This window comes from Nematostella vectensis, chromosome 3 (assembly GCF_932526225.1).
Source record: "Nematostella vectensis chromosome 3, jaNemVect1.1, whole genome shotgun sequence".
Taxonomy (NCBI): domain Eukaryota; kingdom Metazoa; phylum Cnidaria; class Anthozoa; order Actiniaria; family Edwardsiidae; genus Nematostella; species Nematostella vectensis.
The window spans coordinates 18,500,520-18,518,540 of NC_064036.1; the positions used below are offsets into that span (position 1 = coordinate 18,500,520).

The 18,021-nt window shown below is 41.2% G+C and overlaps 8 non-coding genes across 8 annotated transcripts; all 8 read right to left on the minus strand.

Moving 5' to 3' along the window:
• Positions 1-721: 721 nt before the first annotated feature.
• Positions 722-807, minus strand: Trnac-gca. Its single transcript is given in 2 exon segments — positions 722-757; positions 771-807. It is a non-coding gene; the product is annotated as a tRNA-Cys (tRNA).
• A 647-nt stretch (positions 808-1,454) lies between these two features.
• Positions 1,455-1,540, minus strand: Trnay-gua. Its single transcript is given in 2 exon segments — positions 1,455-1,490; positions 1,504-1,540. It is a non-coding gene; the product is annotated as a tRNA-Tyr (tRNA).
• Positions 1,541-4,729: 3,189 nt separating this feature from the next.
• Positions 4,730-4,815, minus strand: Trnac-gca. Its single transcript is given in 2 exon segments — positions 4,730-4,765; positions 4,779-4,815. It is a non-coding gene; the product is annotated as a tRNA-Cys (tRNA).
• Positions 4,816-5,462: 647 nt separating this feature from the next.
• On the minus strand, positions 5,463-5,548 carry Trnay-gua. Its single transcript is given in 2 exon segments — positions 5,463-5,498; positions 5,512-5,548. It is a non-coding gene; the product is annotated as a tRNA-Tyr (tRNA).
• Positions 5,549-6,601: 1,053 nt separating this feature from the next.
• Positions 6,602-6,687, minus strand: Trnay-gua. Its single transcript is given in 2 exon segments — positions 6,602-6,637; positions 6,651-6,687. It is a non-coding gene; the product is annotated as a tRNA-Tyr (tRNA).
• A 1,602-nt stretch (positions 6,688-8,289) lies between these two features.
• Positions 8,290-8,375, minus strand: Trnay-gua. The gene is given in 2 exon segments: positions 8,290-8,325; positions 8,339-8,375. It is a non-coding gene; the product is annotated as a tRNA-Tyr (tRNA).
• A 1,102-nt stretch (positions 8,376-9,477) lies between these two features.
• Positions 9,478-9,563, minus strand: Trnay-gua. Its single transcript is given in 2 exon segments — positions 9,478-9,513; positions 9,527-9,563. It is a non-coding gene; the product is annotated as a tRNA-Tyr (tRNA).
• Positions 9,564-13,472: 3,909 nt separating this feature from the next.
• On the minus strand, positions 13,473-13,558 carry Trnay-gua. Its single transcript is given in 2 exon segments — positions 13,473-13,508; positions 13,522-13,558. It is a non-coding gene; the product is annotated as a tRNA-Tyr (tRNA).
• Between the last annotated feature and the right edge of the window lie 4,463 nt (positions 13,559-18,021).

Genomic DNA, 18,021 nt, shown 5'->3' on the forward strand with positions numbered 1-18,021 from the left:
CTATCGAAGGTTGGATGTACATTAAAAGGACAATCAACGTAATCTTACCCAAAATAAAAAAAGCAGTGCACCTAAAAACATTTCTTCGGGCAGGATTCGAACCAACGATTTAGGGATCACAGTTATACATCTACAGTCTCCAAGAAAAGGACATTCCATGTAATCTGTCCAATATAAACAGCAACTCACGTAAAAAATTCTTCGAGCCGGATTCGAACCAGCAACCTAGGATCAGTCTCAAAGAAAATGAAATTCCATGTAACATTGCCCAACGTAAAGCGCATGTATAAAACATCCTTTGAGCCGGATTCGAACCAGCGAATGAGGGATCACAATTGTAAATCTACAGCCCCCTGCTCTACCAACGGAGCTATCGAAGGATGGATGTACATTGAAAGGACAATGAACGTGACCTTGCCCAAAATAAAAAAAGCAGTGCATTTAAAAAAAGTCTTCGAGCCGTATTCGAACCAGCGACCAAGGGATCACAATTATAAATCTACAGTCCCCCGTTCTACCAACTGAGCTATCGAAGGATGGATGTCCATGGAAAGGACAATCAACGTAACCTTGACCAAAATAAACAGCAGTGCACATAAAAAATCCTTCAAGCCGGATTTTAACCAGCGACCTAGAGATCACAGTCATAAATCTACAGTCTCCAAGGAAAGGACATTTCATGTAACCTTGCCCATAATAAACAGCAGTGCACGTAAAAAAATACTTCGAGCCGGATTCGAACCAGCGACCTAGGGATCACAATTATAAATCTGCAGTCCCCCGTTCTACCAACTGAGCTATCGAAGGATGGATGTCCATGGAAAGGACAATCAACGTAACCTTGACCAAAATAAACAGCAGTGCACATAAAAAATCCTTCAAGCCGGATTTTAACCAGCGACCTAGAGATCACAGTCATAAATCTACAGTCTCCAAGGAAAGGACATTTCATGTAACTTTGCCCATAATAAACAGCAGTGCACGTAAAAAATACTTCGAGCCGGATTCGAACCAGCGACCTAGGGATCACAATTATAAATCTACAGTCCCCCGCTCTACCAATTGAGCTATCGAAGGATGGATGTATATTGAAAGGACAATCAACGTAAACTTGGCCAAAATAAAAAAGCAGTGCACCTAAAAAAAAATTTCGAGCCGGATTCGAACCAGCGATTTAGGGATCTCAATTATAAATCTACAGTCCACCGCTCTACCAACTGAGCTATCGCATGATGGTTGTACATGGAAGGAACAATCAACGTAACCTTGCCCAAAATAAACAGCAGTGAACATAAAACAATCCTTCGAGCCGGATTAGAACCAGCGACCTGGGGATCACAGTTATAAATCTACAGTCCCCCGCTCTACCAACTGAGCTATCGAAGGATGGATGTACATTGAAAGGACAATCAACGTAACCTTGCCCAAAATAAACAGCAGTGAACGTAAAAAAATCCTTCGAGCCGGATTCGAACCAGCGACCTAGGGATCACAATTATAAATCTACAGTCCCCCGCTCTACCAACTGAGCTATCGAAGGATGGATGAGCATTGAAAGGGCAATCAACGTAACCTTGACCAAAATAAACAGCATTGAACGTAAAAAATTATTCGAGCCGGATTCGAACCAGCAACCTAGGATCAGTCTCCAAGAAAATGAAATTCCATGTAACATTGCCCAACGTAAAGCGCATGTATAAAACATCCTTTGAGCCGGATTCGAACCAGCGAATGAGGGATCACAATTGTAAATCTACAGCCCCCCGCTCTACCAACTGAGCTATCGAAGGATGGATGTACATTGAAATGACAATCAACGTGACCTTGCCCAAAATAAAAAAGCAGTGCATTTAAAAAAATTCTTCGAGCCGGATTCGAACCAGCGACCTAGGGATCACAATTATAAATCTACAGTCCCCCGCTCTACCAATTGAGCTATCGAAGGATGGATGTACATGGAAAGGACAATCAACGTAACCTTGCCCAAAATAAACAGAAGTGAACGTAAAAAATCCTTCAAGCCGGATTCGAACCAGCGACCTAGGGATCACAATTATAAATCTACAGCCCCCCGCTCTACAAAACTGAGCTATCGAAGGATGGATGTACATGGAAAGGACAATCAACGTAACCTTGCCCAAAATAAACAGCAAGGCACCTAAAAACATTTTTCGAGCCGGATTCAAACCAGCAACCTTCGGATCACAATTATAAATCTACAGCCCCCCGCTCTACCAACTGAGCTATCGAAGGATGGATATACATTGAAAGGACAATCAACGTAACCTTGCCCAAAATAAATCTAAAATCTCCAAGGAAAGGACATTCCATGTAACCTTCCCTAAAATAAACAGCAGTGCACGTAACAAAATCCTTGGAGACGGATTCGAACCAGCGACCAAGGGATCACAATTATAAATCTACAGTCCCCCGTTCTACCAACTGAGCTATCGAAGGATGGATGTCCATGGAAAGGACAATCAACGTAACCTTGACCAAAATAAACAGCACTGCACATAAAAAATCCTTCAAGCCGGATTTTAACCAGCGACCTAGAGATCACAGTCATAAATCTACAGTCTCCAAGGAAAGGACATTTCATATAACCTTGCCCAAAACAAACAGCAGTGCACGTAAAACAATCCTTCGAGCCGGATTCGAACCAGCGACCTAGGGATCACAGTTATAAATCTACAGTCCCCCGTTCTACCAACTGAGCTATCGAAGGATGGATGTACATTGAAAGGACAATCAACGTAACCTTGCCCAAAATAAACAGCAGTGAACGTAAAAAAATCCTTCGAGCCGGATTCGAACCAGCGACCTAGGGATCACAATTATAAATCTAAAGACCCCCGCTCTACCAACTGAGCTATCGAAGGATGGATGAGCATTGAAAGGGCAATCAACGTAACCTTGACCAAAATAAACAGCAGTGAACGTAAAAAATTCTTCGAGCCGGATTCGAACCAGCAACCTAGGATCAGTCTCCAAGAAAATGAAATTCCATGTAACATTGCCCAACGTAAAGCGCATGTATAAAACATCCATTGAGCCGGATTCGAACCAGCAAATGAGGGATCACAATTGTAAATCTACAGCCCCCCGCTCTATCAACTGAGCTATCGAAGGATGGATGTACATTGAAAGGACAATCAACGTGACCTTGCCAAAAAAAAAGCAGTGCATTTAAAAAAATTCTTCGAGCCGGATTCGAACCAGCGACCAAGGGATCACAATTATAAATCTACAGTCCCTCGTTCTACCAACTGAGCTATCGAAGGATGGATGTCCATGGAAAGGACAATCAACGTAACCTTGACCAAAATAAACATCAGTGCACATAAAAAATCCTTCAAGCCTGATTTTAACCAGCGACCTAGAGATCACAGTCATAAATCTACAGTCTCCAAGGAAAGGACATTTCATGTAACCTTGCCCAAAATAAACAGCAGTGCACGTAAAACAATCCTTCGAGCCGGATTCGAACCAGCGACCTAGGGATCACAGTTATAAATCTACAGTACCCCGCTCTACCAACTAAGCTATCGAAGGATGGATGTATATTGAAAGGACAATCAACGTAAACTTGGCCAAAATAAAAAAGCAGTGCACCTAAAAAAAAATTTCGAGCCGGATCCAAACCAGCGACCTAGGGATCACAATTATAAATCTACAGTCCCCCGCTCTACCAACTGAACTATCGCATAATGGATGTACATGGAAGGAACAATCAACGTAACCTTGCCCAAAATAAACATCAATTAACATAAAAAAATCCTTCGAGCCGGATTCGAACCAGCGACCTGGGGATCATAATTATAAATCTACAGTCCCCCGCTTTACCAACTGTGCTATCGAAAGATTGATGTACGTGGAAAGGACAATTAATGTAAACTTGCCCAAAATAAACAGTATTGCACGTAAAAAAATCCTTCGAGCAGGATTCGAACCAGCGACCTAGAGATCCCAATTATAAATCTACAGTCCTCCGCTCTACCAACTGAGCTATCGAAGGTTGGATGTACATTAAAAGGACAATCAACGTAATCTTACCCAAAATAAAAAAAGCAGTGCACCTAAAAACATTTCTTCGGGCAGGATTCGAACCAACGATTTAGGGATCACAGTTATACATCTACAGTCTCCAAGAAAAGGACATTCCATGTAATCTGTCCAATATAAACAGCAACTCACGTAAAAAATTCTTCGAGCCGGATTCGAACCAGCAACCTAGGATCAGTCTCAAAGAAAATGAAATTCCATGTAACATTGCCCAACGTAAAGCGCATGTATAAAACATCCTTTGAGCCGGATTCGAACCAGCGAATGAGGGATCACAATTGTAAATCTACAGCCCCCTGCTCTACCAACGGAGCTATCGAAGGATGGATGTACATTGAAAGGACAATGAACGTGACCTTGCCCAAAATAAAAAAAGCAGTGCATTTAAAAAAAGTCTTCGAGCCGTATTCGAACCAGCGACCAAGGGATCACAATTATAAATCTACAGTCCCCCGTTCTACCAACTGAGCTATCGAAGGATGGATGTCCATGGAAAGGACAATCAACGTAACCTTGACCAAAATAAACAGCAGTGCACATACAAAATCCTTCAAGCCGGATTTTAACCAGCGACCTAGAGATCACAGTCATAAATCTACAGTCTCCAAGGAAAGGACATTTCATGTAACCTTGCCCATAATAAACAGCAGTGCACGTAAAAAAATACTTCGAGCCGGATTCGAACCAGCGACCTAGGGATCACAATTATAAATCTGCAGTCCCCCGTTCTACCAACTGAGCTATCGAAGGATGGATGTCCATGGAAAGGACAATCAACGTAACCTTGACCAAAATAAACAGCAGTGCACATAAAAAATCCTTCAAGCCGGATTTTAACCAGCGACCTAGAGATCACAGTCATAAATCTACAGTCTCCAAGGAAAGGACATTTCATGTAACTTTGCCCATAATAAACAGCAGTGCACGTAAAAAATACTTCGAGCCGGATTCGAACCAGCGACCTAGGGATCACAATTATAAATCTACAGTCCCCCGCTCTACCAATTGAGCTATCGAAGGATGGATGTATATTGAAAGGACAATCAACGTAAACTTGGCCAAAATAAAAAAGCAGTGCACCTAAAAAAAAATTTCGAGCCGGATTCGAACCAGCGATTTAGGGATCTCAATTATAAATCTACAGTCCACCGCTCTACCAACTGAGCTATCGCATGATGGTTGTACATGGAAGGAACAATCAACGTAACCTTGCCCAAAATAAACAGCAGTGAACATAAAACAATCCTTCGAGCCGGATTAGAACCAGCGACCTGTGGATCACAGTTATAAATCTACAGTCCCCCGCTCTACCAACTGAGCTATCGAAGGATGGATGTACATTGAAAGGACAATCAACGTAACCTTGCCCAAAATAAACAGCAGTGAACGTAAAAAAATCCTTCGAGCCGGATTCGAACCAGCGACCTAGGGATCACAATTATAAATCTACAGTCCCCCGCTCTACCAACTGAGCTATCGAAGGATGGATGAGCATTGAAAGGGCAATCAACGTAACCTTGACCAAAATAGACAGCAGTGAACGTAAAAAATTCTTCGAGCCGGATTCGAACCAGCAACCTAGGATCAGTCTCCAAGAAAATGAAATTCCATGTAACATTGCCCAACGTAAAGCGCATGTATAAAACATCCTTTGAGCCGGATTCGAACCAGCGAATGAGGGATCACAATTGTAAATCTACAGCCCCCCGCTCTACCAACTGAGCTATCGAAGGATGGATGTACATTGAAAGGACAATCAACGTGACCTTGCCTAAAATAAAAAAGCAGTGCATTTAAAAAAAGTCTTCGAGCCGGATTCGAACCAGCGACCAAGGGATCACAATTATAAATCTACATTCCCCCGTTCTACCAACTGAGCTATCGAAGGATGGATGTCCATGGAAAGGAAAATCAACGTAACCTTGACCAAAATAAACAGCAGTGCACATAAAAAATCCTTCAAGCCGGATTTTAACCAGCGACCTAGAGATCACAGTCATAAATCTACAGTCTCCAAGGAAAGGACATTTCATGTAACCTTGCCCATAATAAACAGCAGTGCACGTAAAAAAATACTTCGAGCCGGATTCGAACCAGCGACCTAGGGATCACAATTATAAATCTACAGTCCCCCGCTCTACCAATTGAGCTATCGAAGGATGGATGTATATTTAAAGGACAATCAACGTAAACTTGGCCAAAATAAAAAAGCAGTGCACCTAAAAAAAAATTTCGAGCCGGATTCGAACCAGCGATTTAGGGATCTCAATTATAAATCTACAGTCCACCGCTCTACCAACTGAGCTATCGCATGATGGTTGTACATGGAAGGAACAATCAACGTAACCTTGCCCAAAATAAACAGCAGTGAACATAAAACAATCCTTCGAGCCGGATTAGAACCAGCGACCTGGGGATCACAGTTATAAATCTACAGTCCCCCGCTCTACCAACTGAGCTATCGAAGGATGGATGTACATTGAAAGGACAATCAACGTAACCTTGCCCAAAATAAACAGCAGTGAACGTAAAAAAATCCTTCGAGCCGGATTCGAACCAGCGACCTAGGGATCACAATTATAAATCTACAGTCCCCCGCTCTACCAACTGAGCTATCGAAGGATGGATGAGCATTGAAAGGGCAATCAACGTAACCTTGACCAAAATAGACAGCAGTGAACGTAAAAAATTCTTCGAGCCGGATTCGAACCAGCAACCTAGGATCAGTCTCCAAGAAAATGAAATTCCATGTAACATTGCCCAACGTAAAGCGCATGTATAAAACATCCTTTGAGCCGGATTCGAACCAGCGAATGAGGGATCACAATTGTAAATCTACAGCCCCCCGCTCTACCAACTGAGCTATCGAAGGATGGATGTACATTGAAAGGACAATCAACGTGACCTTGCCTAAAATAAAAAAGCAGTGCATTTAAAAAAAGTCTTCGAGCCGGATTCGAACCAGCGACCAAGGGATCACAATTATAAATCTACATTCCCCCGTTCTACCAACTGAGCTATCGAAGGATGGATGTCCATGGAAAGGACAATCAACGTAACCTTGACCAAAATAAACAGCAGTGCACATAAAAAATCCTTCAAGCCGGATTTTAACCAGCGACCTAGAGATCACAGTCATAAATCTACAGTCTCCAAGGAAAGGACATTTCATGTAACCTTGCCCATAATAAACAGCAGTGCACGTAAAAAAATACTTCGAGCCGGATTCGAACCAGCGACCTAGGGATCACAATTATAAATCTACAGTCCCCCGCTCTACCAATTGAGCTATCGAAGGATGGATGTATATTGAAAGGACAATCAACGTAAACTTGGCCAAAATAAAAAAGAAGTGCACCTAAAAAAAAATTTCGAGCCGGATTCGAACCAGCAATTTAGGGATCACAATTATAAATCTACAGTCCCCCGCTCTACCAACTGAGCTATCGCATGATGGATGTACATGGAAGGAACAATCAACGTAACCTTGCCCAAAATAAACAGCAGTGAACATAAAAATAAATCCTTCGAGCCGGATTCGAACCAGCGACCTAGAGATCCCAATTATAAATCTACAGTCCTCCGCTCTACCAACTGAGCTATCGAAGGATGGATGTACATTAAAAGGACAATCAACGTAATCTTACACAAAATAAAAAAAGGAGTGCACCTAAAAAAATTTCTTCGAGCAGGATTCGAAACAACGATTTAGGGATCACAGTTATACAACTACAGTCTCCAAGAAAAGGACATTCCATGTAATCTGTCCAAAATAAACAGCATCTCACGTAAAAAAATTCTTCGAGCCGGATTCGAACCAGCGACCTAGGGATCACTATTATAAATCTACAGTCCCCCGCTCTACAAAACTGAGCTATCGAAGGATGGATGTACATGGAAAGTACAATCAACGTAACCTTGCCCAAAATAAACAGCAAGGCACCTAAAAACATTGTTCGAGCCGGATTCAAACCAGCAACCTTCGGATCACAATTATATATCTACAGTCTCCAAGGAAAGGACATTCCATGTAACCTTGCCCAAAATAAACAGCAGTGCACGTAAAACAATCCTTCGAGCCGGATTCGAACCAGCGACCTAGGGATCACAGTTATAAATCTACAGTCCCCCGCTCTACCAAGTGAGCTATCGAAGGATGGATGTACATTGAAAGGACAATCAACGTAACCTTGCCCAAAAAAAACAGCAGTGAACTTAAAAAAATCCTTCAAGCCGGATTCGAACCAGCGACCTAGGGATCACAATTATAAATCTACAGTCCCCCGCTCTACCAACTGAGCTATCGAAGGATAGATGAGCATTGAAAGGGCAATCAACGTAACCTTGACCAAAATAAACAGCATTGAACGTAAAAAATTATTCGAGCCGGATTCGAACCAGCAACCTAGGATCAGTCTCCAAGAAAATAAAATTCCATGTAACATTGCACAACGTAAAGCGCATGTATAAAACATCCTTTGAGCCGGATTCGAACCAGCGAATGAGGGATCACAATTGTAAATCTACAGCCCCCCGCTCTACCAACTGAGCTATCGAAGGATGGATGTACATTGAAATGACAATCAACGTGACCTTGCCCAAAATAAAAAAGCAGTGCATTTAAAAAAATTCTTCGAGCCGGATTCGAACCAGCGACCTAGGGATCACAATTATAAATCTACAGTCCCCCGCTCTACCAATTGAGCTATCGAAGGATGGATGTACATGGAAAGGACAATCAACGTAACCTTGCCCAAAATAAACAGAAGTGAACGTAAAAAATCCTTCAAGCCGGATTCGAACCAGCGACCTAGGGATCACAATTATAAATCTACAGCCCCCCGCTCTACAAAACTGAGCTATCGAAGGATGGATGTACATGGAAAGGACAATCAACGTAACCTTGCCCAAAATAAACAGCAAGGCACCTAAAAACATTTTTCGAGCCGGATTCAAACCAGCAACCTTCGGATCACAATTATAAATCTACAGCCCCCCGCTCTACCAACTGAGCTATCGAAGGATGGATATACATTGAAAGGACAATCAACGTAACCTTGCCCAAAATAAATCTAAAATCTCCAAGGAAAGGACATTCCATGTAACCTTCCCTAAAATAAACAGCAGTGCACGTAACAAAATCCTTGGAGACGGATTCGAACCAGCGACCAAGGGATCACAATTATAAATCTACAGTCCCCCGTTCTACCAACTGAGCTATCGAAGGATGGATGTCCATGGAAAGGACAATCAACGTAACCTTGACCAAAATAAACAGCACTGCACATAAAAAATCCTTCAAGCCGGATTTTAACCAGCGACCTAGAGATCACAGTCATAAATCTACAGTCTCCAAGGAAAGGACATTTCATATAACCTTGCCCAAAACAAACAGCAGTGCACGTAAAACAATCCTTCGAGCCGGATTCGAACCAGCGACCTAGGGATCACAGTTATAAATCTACAGTCCCCCGCTCTACCAACTGAGCTATCGAAGGATGGATGTACATTGAAAGGACAATCAACGTAACCTTGCCCAAAATAAACAGCAGTGAACGTAAAAAAATCCTTCGAGCCGGATTCGAACCAGCGACCTAGGGATCACAATTATAAATCTAAAGACCCCCGCTCTACCAACTGAGCTATCGAAGGATGGATGAGCATTGAAAGGGCAATCAACGTAACCTTGACCAAAATAAACAGCAGTGAACGTAAAAAATTCTTCGAGCCGGATTCGAACCAGCAACCTAGGATCAGTCTCCAAGAAAATGAAATTCCATGTAACATTGCCCAACGTAAAGCGCATGTATAAAACATCCATTGAGCCGGATTCGAACCAGCAAATGAGGGATCACAATTGTAAATCTACAGCCCCCCGCTCTATCAACTGAGCTATCGAAGGATGGATGCACATTGAAAGGACAATCAACGTGACCTTGCCAAAAAAAAAGCAGTGCATTTAAAAAAATTCTTCGAGCCGGATTCGAACCAGCGACCAAGGGATCACAATTATAAATCTACAGTCCCTCGTTCTACCAACTGAGCTATCGAAGGATGGATGTCCATGGAAAGGACAATCAACGTAACCTTGACCAAAATAAACAGCAGTGCACATAAAAAATCCTTCAAGCCTGATTTTAACCAGCGACCTAGAGATCACAGTCATAAATCTACAGTCTCCAAGGAAAGGACATTTCATGTAACCTTGCCCAAAATAAACAGCAGTGCACGTAAAACAATCCTTCGAGCCGGATTCGAACCAGCGACCTAGGGATCACAGTTATAAATCTACAGTACCCCGCTCTACCAACTAAGCTATCGAAGGATGGATGTATATTGAAAGGACAATCAACGTAAACTTGGCCAAAATAAAAAAGCAGTGCACCTAAAAAAAAATTTCGAGCCGGATTCGAACCAGCGACCTAGGGATCACAATTATAAATCTACAGTCCCCCGCTCTACCAACTGAGCTATCGCATAATGGATGTACATGGAAGGAACAATCAACGTAACCTTGCCCAAAATAAACATCAATTAACATAAAAAAATCCTTCGAGCCGGATTCGAACCAGCGACCTGGGGATCATAATTATAAATCTACAGTCCCCCGCTTTACCAACTGTGCTATCGAAAGATTGATGTACGTGGAAAGGACAATTAATGTAAACTTGCCCAAAATAAACAGTATTGCACGTAAAAAAATCCTTCGAGCAGGATTCGAACCAGCGACCTAGAGATCCCAATTATAAATCTACAGTCCTCCGCTCTACCAACTGAGCTATCGAAGGTTGGATGTACATTAAAAGGACAATCAACGTAATCTTACCCAAAATAAAAAAAGCAGTGCACCTAAAAACATTTCTTCGGGCAGGATTCGAACCAACGATTTAGGGATCACAGTTATACATCTACAGTCTCCAAGAAAAGGACATTCCATGTAATCTGTCCAATATAAACAGCAACTCACGTAAAAAAATTCTTCGAGCCGGATTCGACCCAGCATCTAGGGATCACAATTATAAATCTACAGTCCCCCGCTCTACCAACTGAGCTATCGCATGATGGATGTAAATGGAAAGGACAATCGACAAAACCTTGACTAAAATAAACAGCAGTGAACGTAATAAAAATGCTTCGAGCCGTATTCGAACCAGTGACCTAGGGATCACAGTTATAAATCTACAGTCTCCAAGGAAAGGACATTCCATGTAACCTTGCCCAAAATAAGCAGCAGTGCACGTAAAAAATACTTGGAGCCGGATTCGAACCAGCGACCTAGGGATCACAGTTATAAATCTACAGTCCCCCGCTCTACCAACTGCGCTACCGAAGGATGGATGTACATTGAAAGGACAATCAACGTAACCTTGCCCAAAATAAACAGCAGTGAACGTATAAAAATCCTTCGAGCCGGATTCGAACCAGAGACCTAGGGATCACAATTATAAATCTACAGTCCCCCGCTCTACCAACTGAGCTATCGAAGGATGGATGAGCATTGAAAGGGCAATCAACGTAACCTTGACCAAAATAAACAGCAGTGAACGTAAAAAAATTCTTCGAGCCGGATTCGAACCAGCAACCTAGGATCAGTCTCCAAGAAAATGAAATTCCATGTAACATTGCCCAACGTAAAGCGCATGTATAAAACATCCATTGAGCCGGATTCGAACCAGCGAATGAGGGATCACAATTGTAAATCTACAGCCCCCCGCTCTATCAACTGAGCTATCGAAGGATGGATGTACATTGAAAGGACAATCAACGTGACCTTGCCCAAAAAAAAAAAGCAGTGCATTTAAAAAAATTATTCGAGCCGGATTCGAACCAGCGACCAAGGGATCACAATTATAAATCTACAGTCCCTCGTTCTACCAACTGAGCTATCGAAGGATGGATGTCCATGGAAAGGACAATCAACGTAACCTTGACCAAAATAAACAGCAGTGAACGTAAATATATACTTCGAGCCGGATTCGAACCAGCCACCTAGGGATCACAATTATAAATCTACAGTCCCCCGCTCTACAAATCTGAGCTGTCGAAGGATGGATGTACATGGAAAGGACAATCACCGTAACCTTGCCCAAAATAAACAACAGTGCACATAAAAAATCCTTCAAGCCGGATTTTAACCAGCGACCTAGGGATCACAGTTATAAATCTACAGTCCCCCGCTCTACCAACTGAGCTATCGAAGGATGGATGAGCATTGAAAGGGCAATCAACGTAACCTTGACCAAAATAAACAGCATTGAACGTAAAAAATTATTCGAGCCGGATTCGAACCAGCAACCTAGGATCAGTCTCCAAGAAAATGAAATTCCATGTAACATTGCCCAACGTAAAGCGCATGTATAAAACATCATTTGAGCCGGATTCGAACCAGCGAATGAGGGATCACAATTGTAAATCTACAGCCACCCGCTCTACCAACTGAGCTATCGAAGGATAGAAGTACATTGAAAGGACAATCATCGTGACCTTGCCCAAAATAAAAAAGCAGTGCATTTAAAAAAATTCTTCGAACCGGATTCGAACCAGCGACCTAGGGATCACAATTATAAATCTACAGTCCCCCGCTCTACCAATTGAGCTATCGAAGGATGGACGTACATGGAAAGGACAATCAACGTAACCTTGCCCAAAATAAACAGCAGTGAACGTAAAAAATCCTTCGAGCCGGATTCGACCAAGCGACCTAGGGATCACAATTATTAATCTACAGCACCCCGCTCTACAAAACTGAGCTATCGAAGGATGGATGTACATTGAAAGGACAATCAACGTAACCTTGACCAAAATAAACAGCAGTGCACATAAAAAATCCTTCAAGCCGGATTTTAACCAGCGACCTAGAGATCACAGTCATAAATCTACAGTCTCCAAGGAAAGGACATTTCATGTAACTTTGCCCATAATAAACAGCAGTGCACGTAAAAAATACTTCGAGCCGGATTCGAACCAGCGACCTAGGGATCACAATTATAAATCTACAGTCCCCCGCTCTACCAATTGAGCTATCGAAGGATGGATGTATATTGAAAGGACAATCAACGTAAACTTGGCCAAAATAAAAAAGCAGTGCACCTAAAAAAAAATTTCGAGCCGGATTCGAACCAGCGATTTAGGGATCTCAATTATAAATCTACAGTCCACCGCTCTACCAACTGAGCTATCGCATGATGGTTGTACATGGAAGGAACAATCAACGTAACCTTGCCCAAAATAAACAGCAGTGAACATAAAACAATCCTTCGAGCCGGATTAGAACCAGCGACCTGGGGATCACAGTTATAAATCTACAGTCCCCCGCTCTACCAACTGAGCTATCGAAGGATGGATGTACATTGAAAGGACAATCAACGTAACCTTGCCCAAAATAAACAGCAGTGAACGTAAAAAAATCCTTCGAGCCGGATTCGAACCAGCGACCTAGGGATCACAATTATAAATCTACAGTCCCCCGCTCTACCAACTGAGCTATCGAAGGATGGATGAGCATTGAAAGGGCAATCAACGTAACCTTGACCAAAATAGACAGCAGTGAACGTAAAAAATTCTTCGAGCCGGATTCGAACCAGCAACCTAGGATCAGTCTCCAAGAAAATGAAATTCCATGTAACATTGCCCAACGTAAAGCGCATGTATAAAACATCCTTTGAGCCGGATTCGAACCAGCGAATGAGGGATCACAATTGTAAATCTACAGCCCCCCGCTCTACCAACTGAGCTATCGAAGGATGGATGTACATTGAAAGGACAATCAACGTGACCTTGCCTAAAATAAAAAAGCAGTGCATTTAAAAAAAGTCTTCGAGCCGGATTCGAACTAGCGACCAAGGGATCACAATTATAAATCTACATTCCCCCGTTCTACCAACTGAGCTATCGAAGGATGGATGTCCATGGAAAGGACAATCAACGTAACCTTGACCAAAATAAACAGCAGTGCACATAAAAAATCCTTCGAGCCGGATTCGAACCAGCGACCTGGGGATCACAATTATAAATCTACAGTCCCCCGCTTTACCAACTGTGCTATCGAAGGATTGATGTACGTGGAAAGGACAATTAATGTAAACTTGCCCAAAATAAACAGTATTGCACGTAAAAAAATCCTTCGAGCAGGATTCGAACCAGCAACCTAGAGATCCCAATTATAAATCTACAGTCCTCCGCTCTACCAACTGAGCTATCGAAGGATGGATGTACAATAAAAGGACAATCAACGTAATCTTACCCAAAATAAAAAAAGCAGTGCACCTAAAAAAATTTCTTCGGGCAGGATTCGAACCAACGATTTAGGGATCACAGTTATACATCTACAGTCTCCAAGAAAAGAACATTCCATGTAATCTGTCCAAAATAAACAGCAACTCACGTAAAAAAATTCTTCGAGCCGGATTCGACCCAGCATCTAGGGATCACAATTATAAATCTACAGTCCCCCGCTCTACCAACTGAGCTATCGCATGATGGATGTAAATGGAAAGGACAATCGACAAAACCTTGACTAAAATAAACAGCAGTGAACGTAATAAAAATGCTTCGAGCCGTATTCGAACCAGTGACCTAGGGATCACAGTTATAAATCTACAGTCTCCAAGGAAAGGACATTCCATGTAACCTTGCCCAATATAAGCAGCAGTGCACGTAAAAGAATCCTTCGAGCCGTATTCGAACCAGCGACCTAGGGATCACAGTTATAAATCTACAGTCCCCCGCTCCACCAACTGAGCTATCGAAGGATGGATGTACATGGAAAGGACAATCAACGTAACCTTGCCCAAAATAAACAGCAGTGAACGTAAAAAAATACTTCGAGCCGGATTCGAACCAGCCACCTAGGGATCACAATTATAAATCTACAGTCCCCCGCTCTACAAAACTGAGCTATCGAAGGATGGATGTACATGGAAAGGACAATCAACGTAACCTTGCCCAAAATAAACAGCAGTGCACATAAAAAAAATCCTTCAAGCCGGATTTTAACCAGCGACCTAGAGATCCCAGTCATAAATCTACAGTCTCCAAGGAAAGGACATTTCATGTAACCTTGCCCAAAATAAACAGCAGTGCACGTAAAACAATCCTTCGAGCCGGATTCAAACCAGCTAACTTCGGATCACAATTATAAATCTACAGCCCCCCGCTCTACCAACTGGGCTATCGAAGGATGGATATGCATTGAAAGGACAATCAACGTAACCTTGCCCAAAATAAACAGCAAGGCACCTAAAAACATTGTTCGAGCCGGATTCAAACCAGCAACCTTCGGATCACAATTATATATCTACAGTCTCCAAGGAAAGGACATTCCATGTAACCTTGCCCATAATAAACAGCAGTGCACGTAAAAAAATACTTCGAGCCGGATTCGAACCAGCGACCTAGGGATCACAATTATAAATCTACAGTCCCCCGCTCTACCAATTGAGCTATCGAAGGATGGATGTACATGGAAAGGACAATCAACGTAACCTTGCCCAAAATAAACATCAGTGAACGTAAAACATCCTTCGAGCCGGATTCGAACCAGCGACCTAGGGATCACAATTATAAATCTACAGCCCCCCGCTCTACAAAACTGAGCTATCGAAGGATGGATGTACATGGAAAGGACAGTAAACGTAACCTTGCCCAAAATAAACAGCAAGGCACTTAAAAACATTTTTCGAGCCGGATTCAAACCAGCAAACTTCGGATCACAATTATAAATCTACAGCCCCCCGCTCTACCAACTGGGCTATCGAAGGATGGATATGCATTGAAAGGACAATCAACGTAACCTTGCCCAAAATAAATCTATAGTCTCCAAGGAAAGGACATTCCATGTAACCTTCCCTACAATAAACAGCAGTGCACGTAACAAAATCCTTGGAGACGGATTCGAACCAGCGACAAAGGGATCACAATTATAAATCTACAGTCCCCCGTTCTACCAACTGAGCTATCGAAGGATGGATGTCCATGGAAAGGACAATCAACGTAACCTTGACCAAAATAAACAGCAGTGCACATAAAAAATCCTTCAAGCCGGATTTTAACCAGCGACCTAGAGATCACAATTATAAATCTACAGTCCCCCGCTCTACCAACTGAGCTATCGCATGATGGATGTAAATGGAAAGGACAATCGACAAAACCTTGACTAAAATAAACAGCAGTGAACGTAATAAAAATGCTTCGAGCCGTATTCGAACCAGTGACCTAGGGATCACAGTTATAAATCTACAGTCTCCAAGGAAAGGACATTCCATGTAACCTTGCCCAAAATAAGCAGAAGTGCACGTAAAAGAATCCTTCGAGCCGTATTCGAACCAGCGACCTAGGGATCACAGTTATAAATCTACAGTCCCCCGCTCCACCAACTGAGCTATCGAAGGATGGATGTACATGGAAAGGACAATCAACGTAACCTTGCCCAAAATAAACAGCAGTGAACGTAAAAAAATACTTCGAGCCGGATTTGAACCAGACACCTAGGGATCACAATTATAAATCTACAGTCCCCCGCTCTACAAAACTGAGCTATCGAAGGATGGATGTACATGGAAAGGACAATCAACGTAACCTTAAGAGCTGTTTTTAAAGACTGGAATTGCACTTACCACGAACTATTAATAAAGGCTAATTTATCTACTCTACGTAATCGTAGACTGCAAGACATTTGCATCTTAATGTACAAAGTTAAAAATGGCCTTTGTCCATCTGGGATTAGTGATTTGTTTTCTAAAAAAAACACGAACTATAATTTAAGATTGTCCGATTTTGTTATTCCAAGATTTAACACAGTCACTTACGGGAAACATTCCCTAAGATATATGGGGGCTAAACTATGGAATAGCCTACCTAGGGCAGAAAGATCAATTGACAGTTTAAAAAGTTTTAAAGTGACTATGAGAAAAAAGGATTTCGAATTTATAGAAAATTGCAAGGGCTGTGCCCTATGTTCCGCATGATAATTTTTAAATCTAGTCAATTTTTTTTTCATAATTTCATATAGATTACAATCAATTTACATGTATATATATATATATATATATTTATTTATTTAGCTTTATCAGTAAGAATCTACAATTTTAAATTTTTAATAATCAGTATAATTTTTATAATTTTATCTTTTTTTTGTGTCCCCCAATTAGTAGGGGTCTTATCCCCGGCTAGAGGTTGTTTATGACACTTTAATAAAGTTTCTATCTATCTATCTATCTATCTATCTATCTATCTATCTATCTATCTATCTATCTATCTATCTATCTATCTATCTATCTATCTATCTATCTATCTATCTATCTATCTATCTATCTATCTATCTATCTATCTATCTATCTATCTATCTATCTATCTATCTATCTATCTATCTATCTATCTATCTATCTATCTATCTATCTATCTATCTATCTATCTATCTATCTATCTATCTATCTATCTATCTATCTATCTATCTATCTATCTATCTATCTATCTATCTATCTATCTATCTATCTATCTATCTATCTATCTATCTATCTATCTATCTATCTATCTATCTATCTATCTATCTATCTATCTATCTATCTATCTATCTATCTATCTATCTATCTATCTATCTATCTATCTATCTATCTATCTATCTATCTATCTATCTATCTATCTATCTATCTATCTATCTATCTATCTATCTATCTATCTATCTATCTATCTATCTATCTATCTATCTATCTATCTATCTATCTATCTATCTATCTATCTATCTATCTATCTATCTATCTATCTATCTATCTATCTATCTATCTATCTATCTATCTATCTATCTATCTATCTATCTATCTATCTATCTATCTATCTATCTATCTATCTATCTATCTATCTATCTATCTATCTATCTATCTATCTATCTATCTATCTATCTATCTATCTATCTATCTATCTATCTATCTATCTATCTATCTATCTATCTATCTATCTATC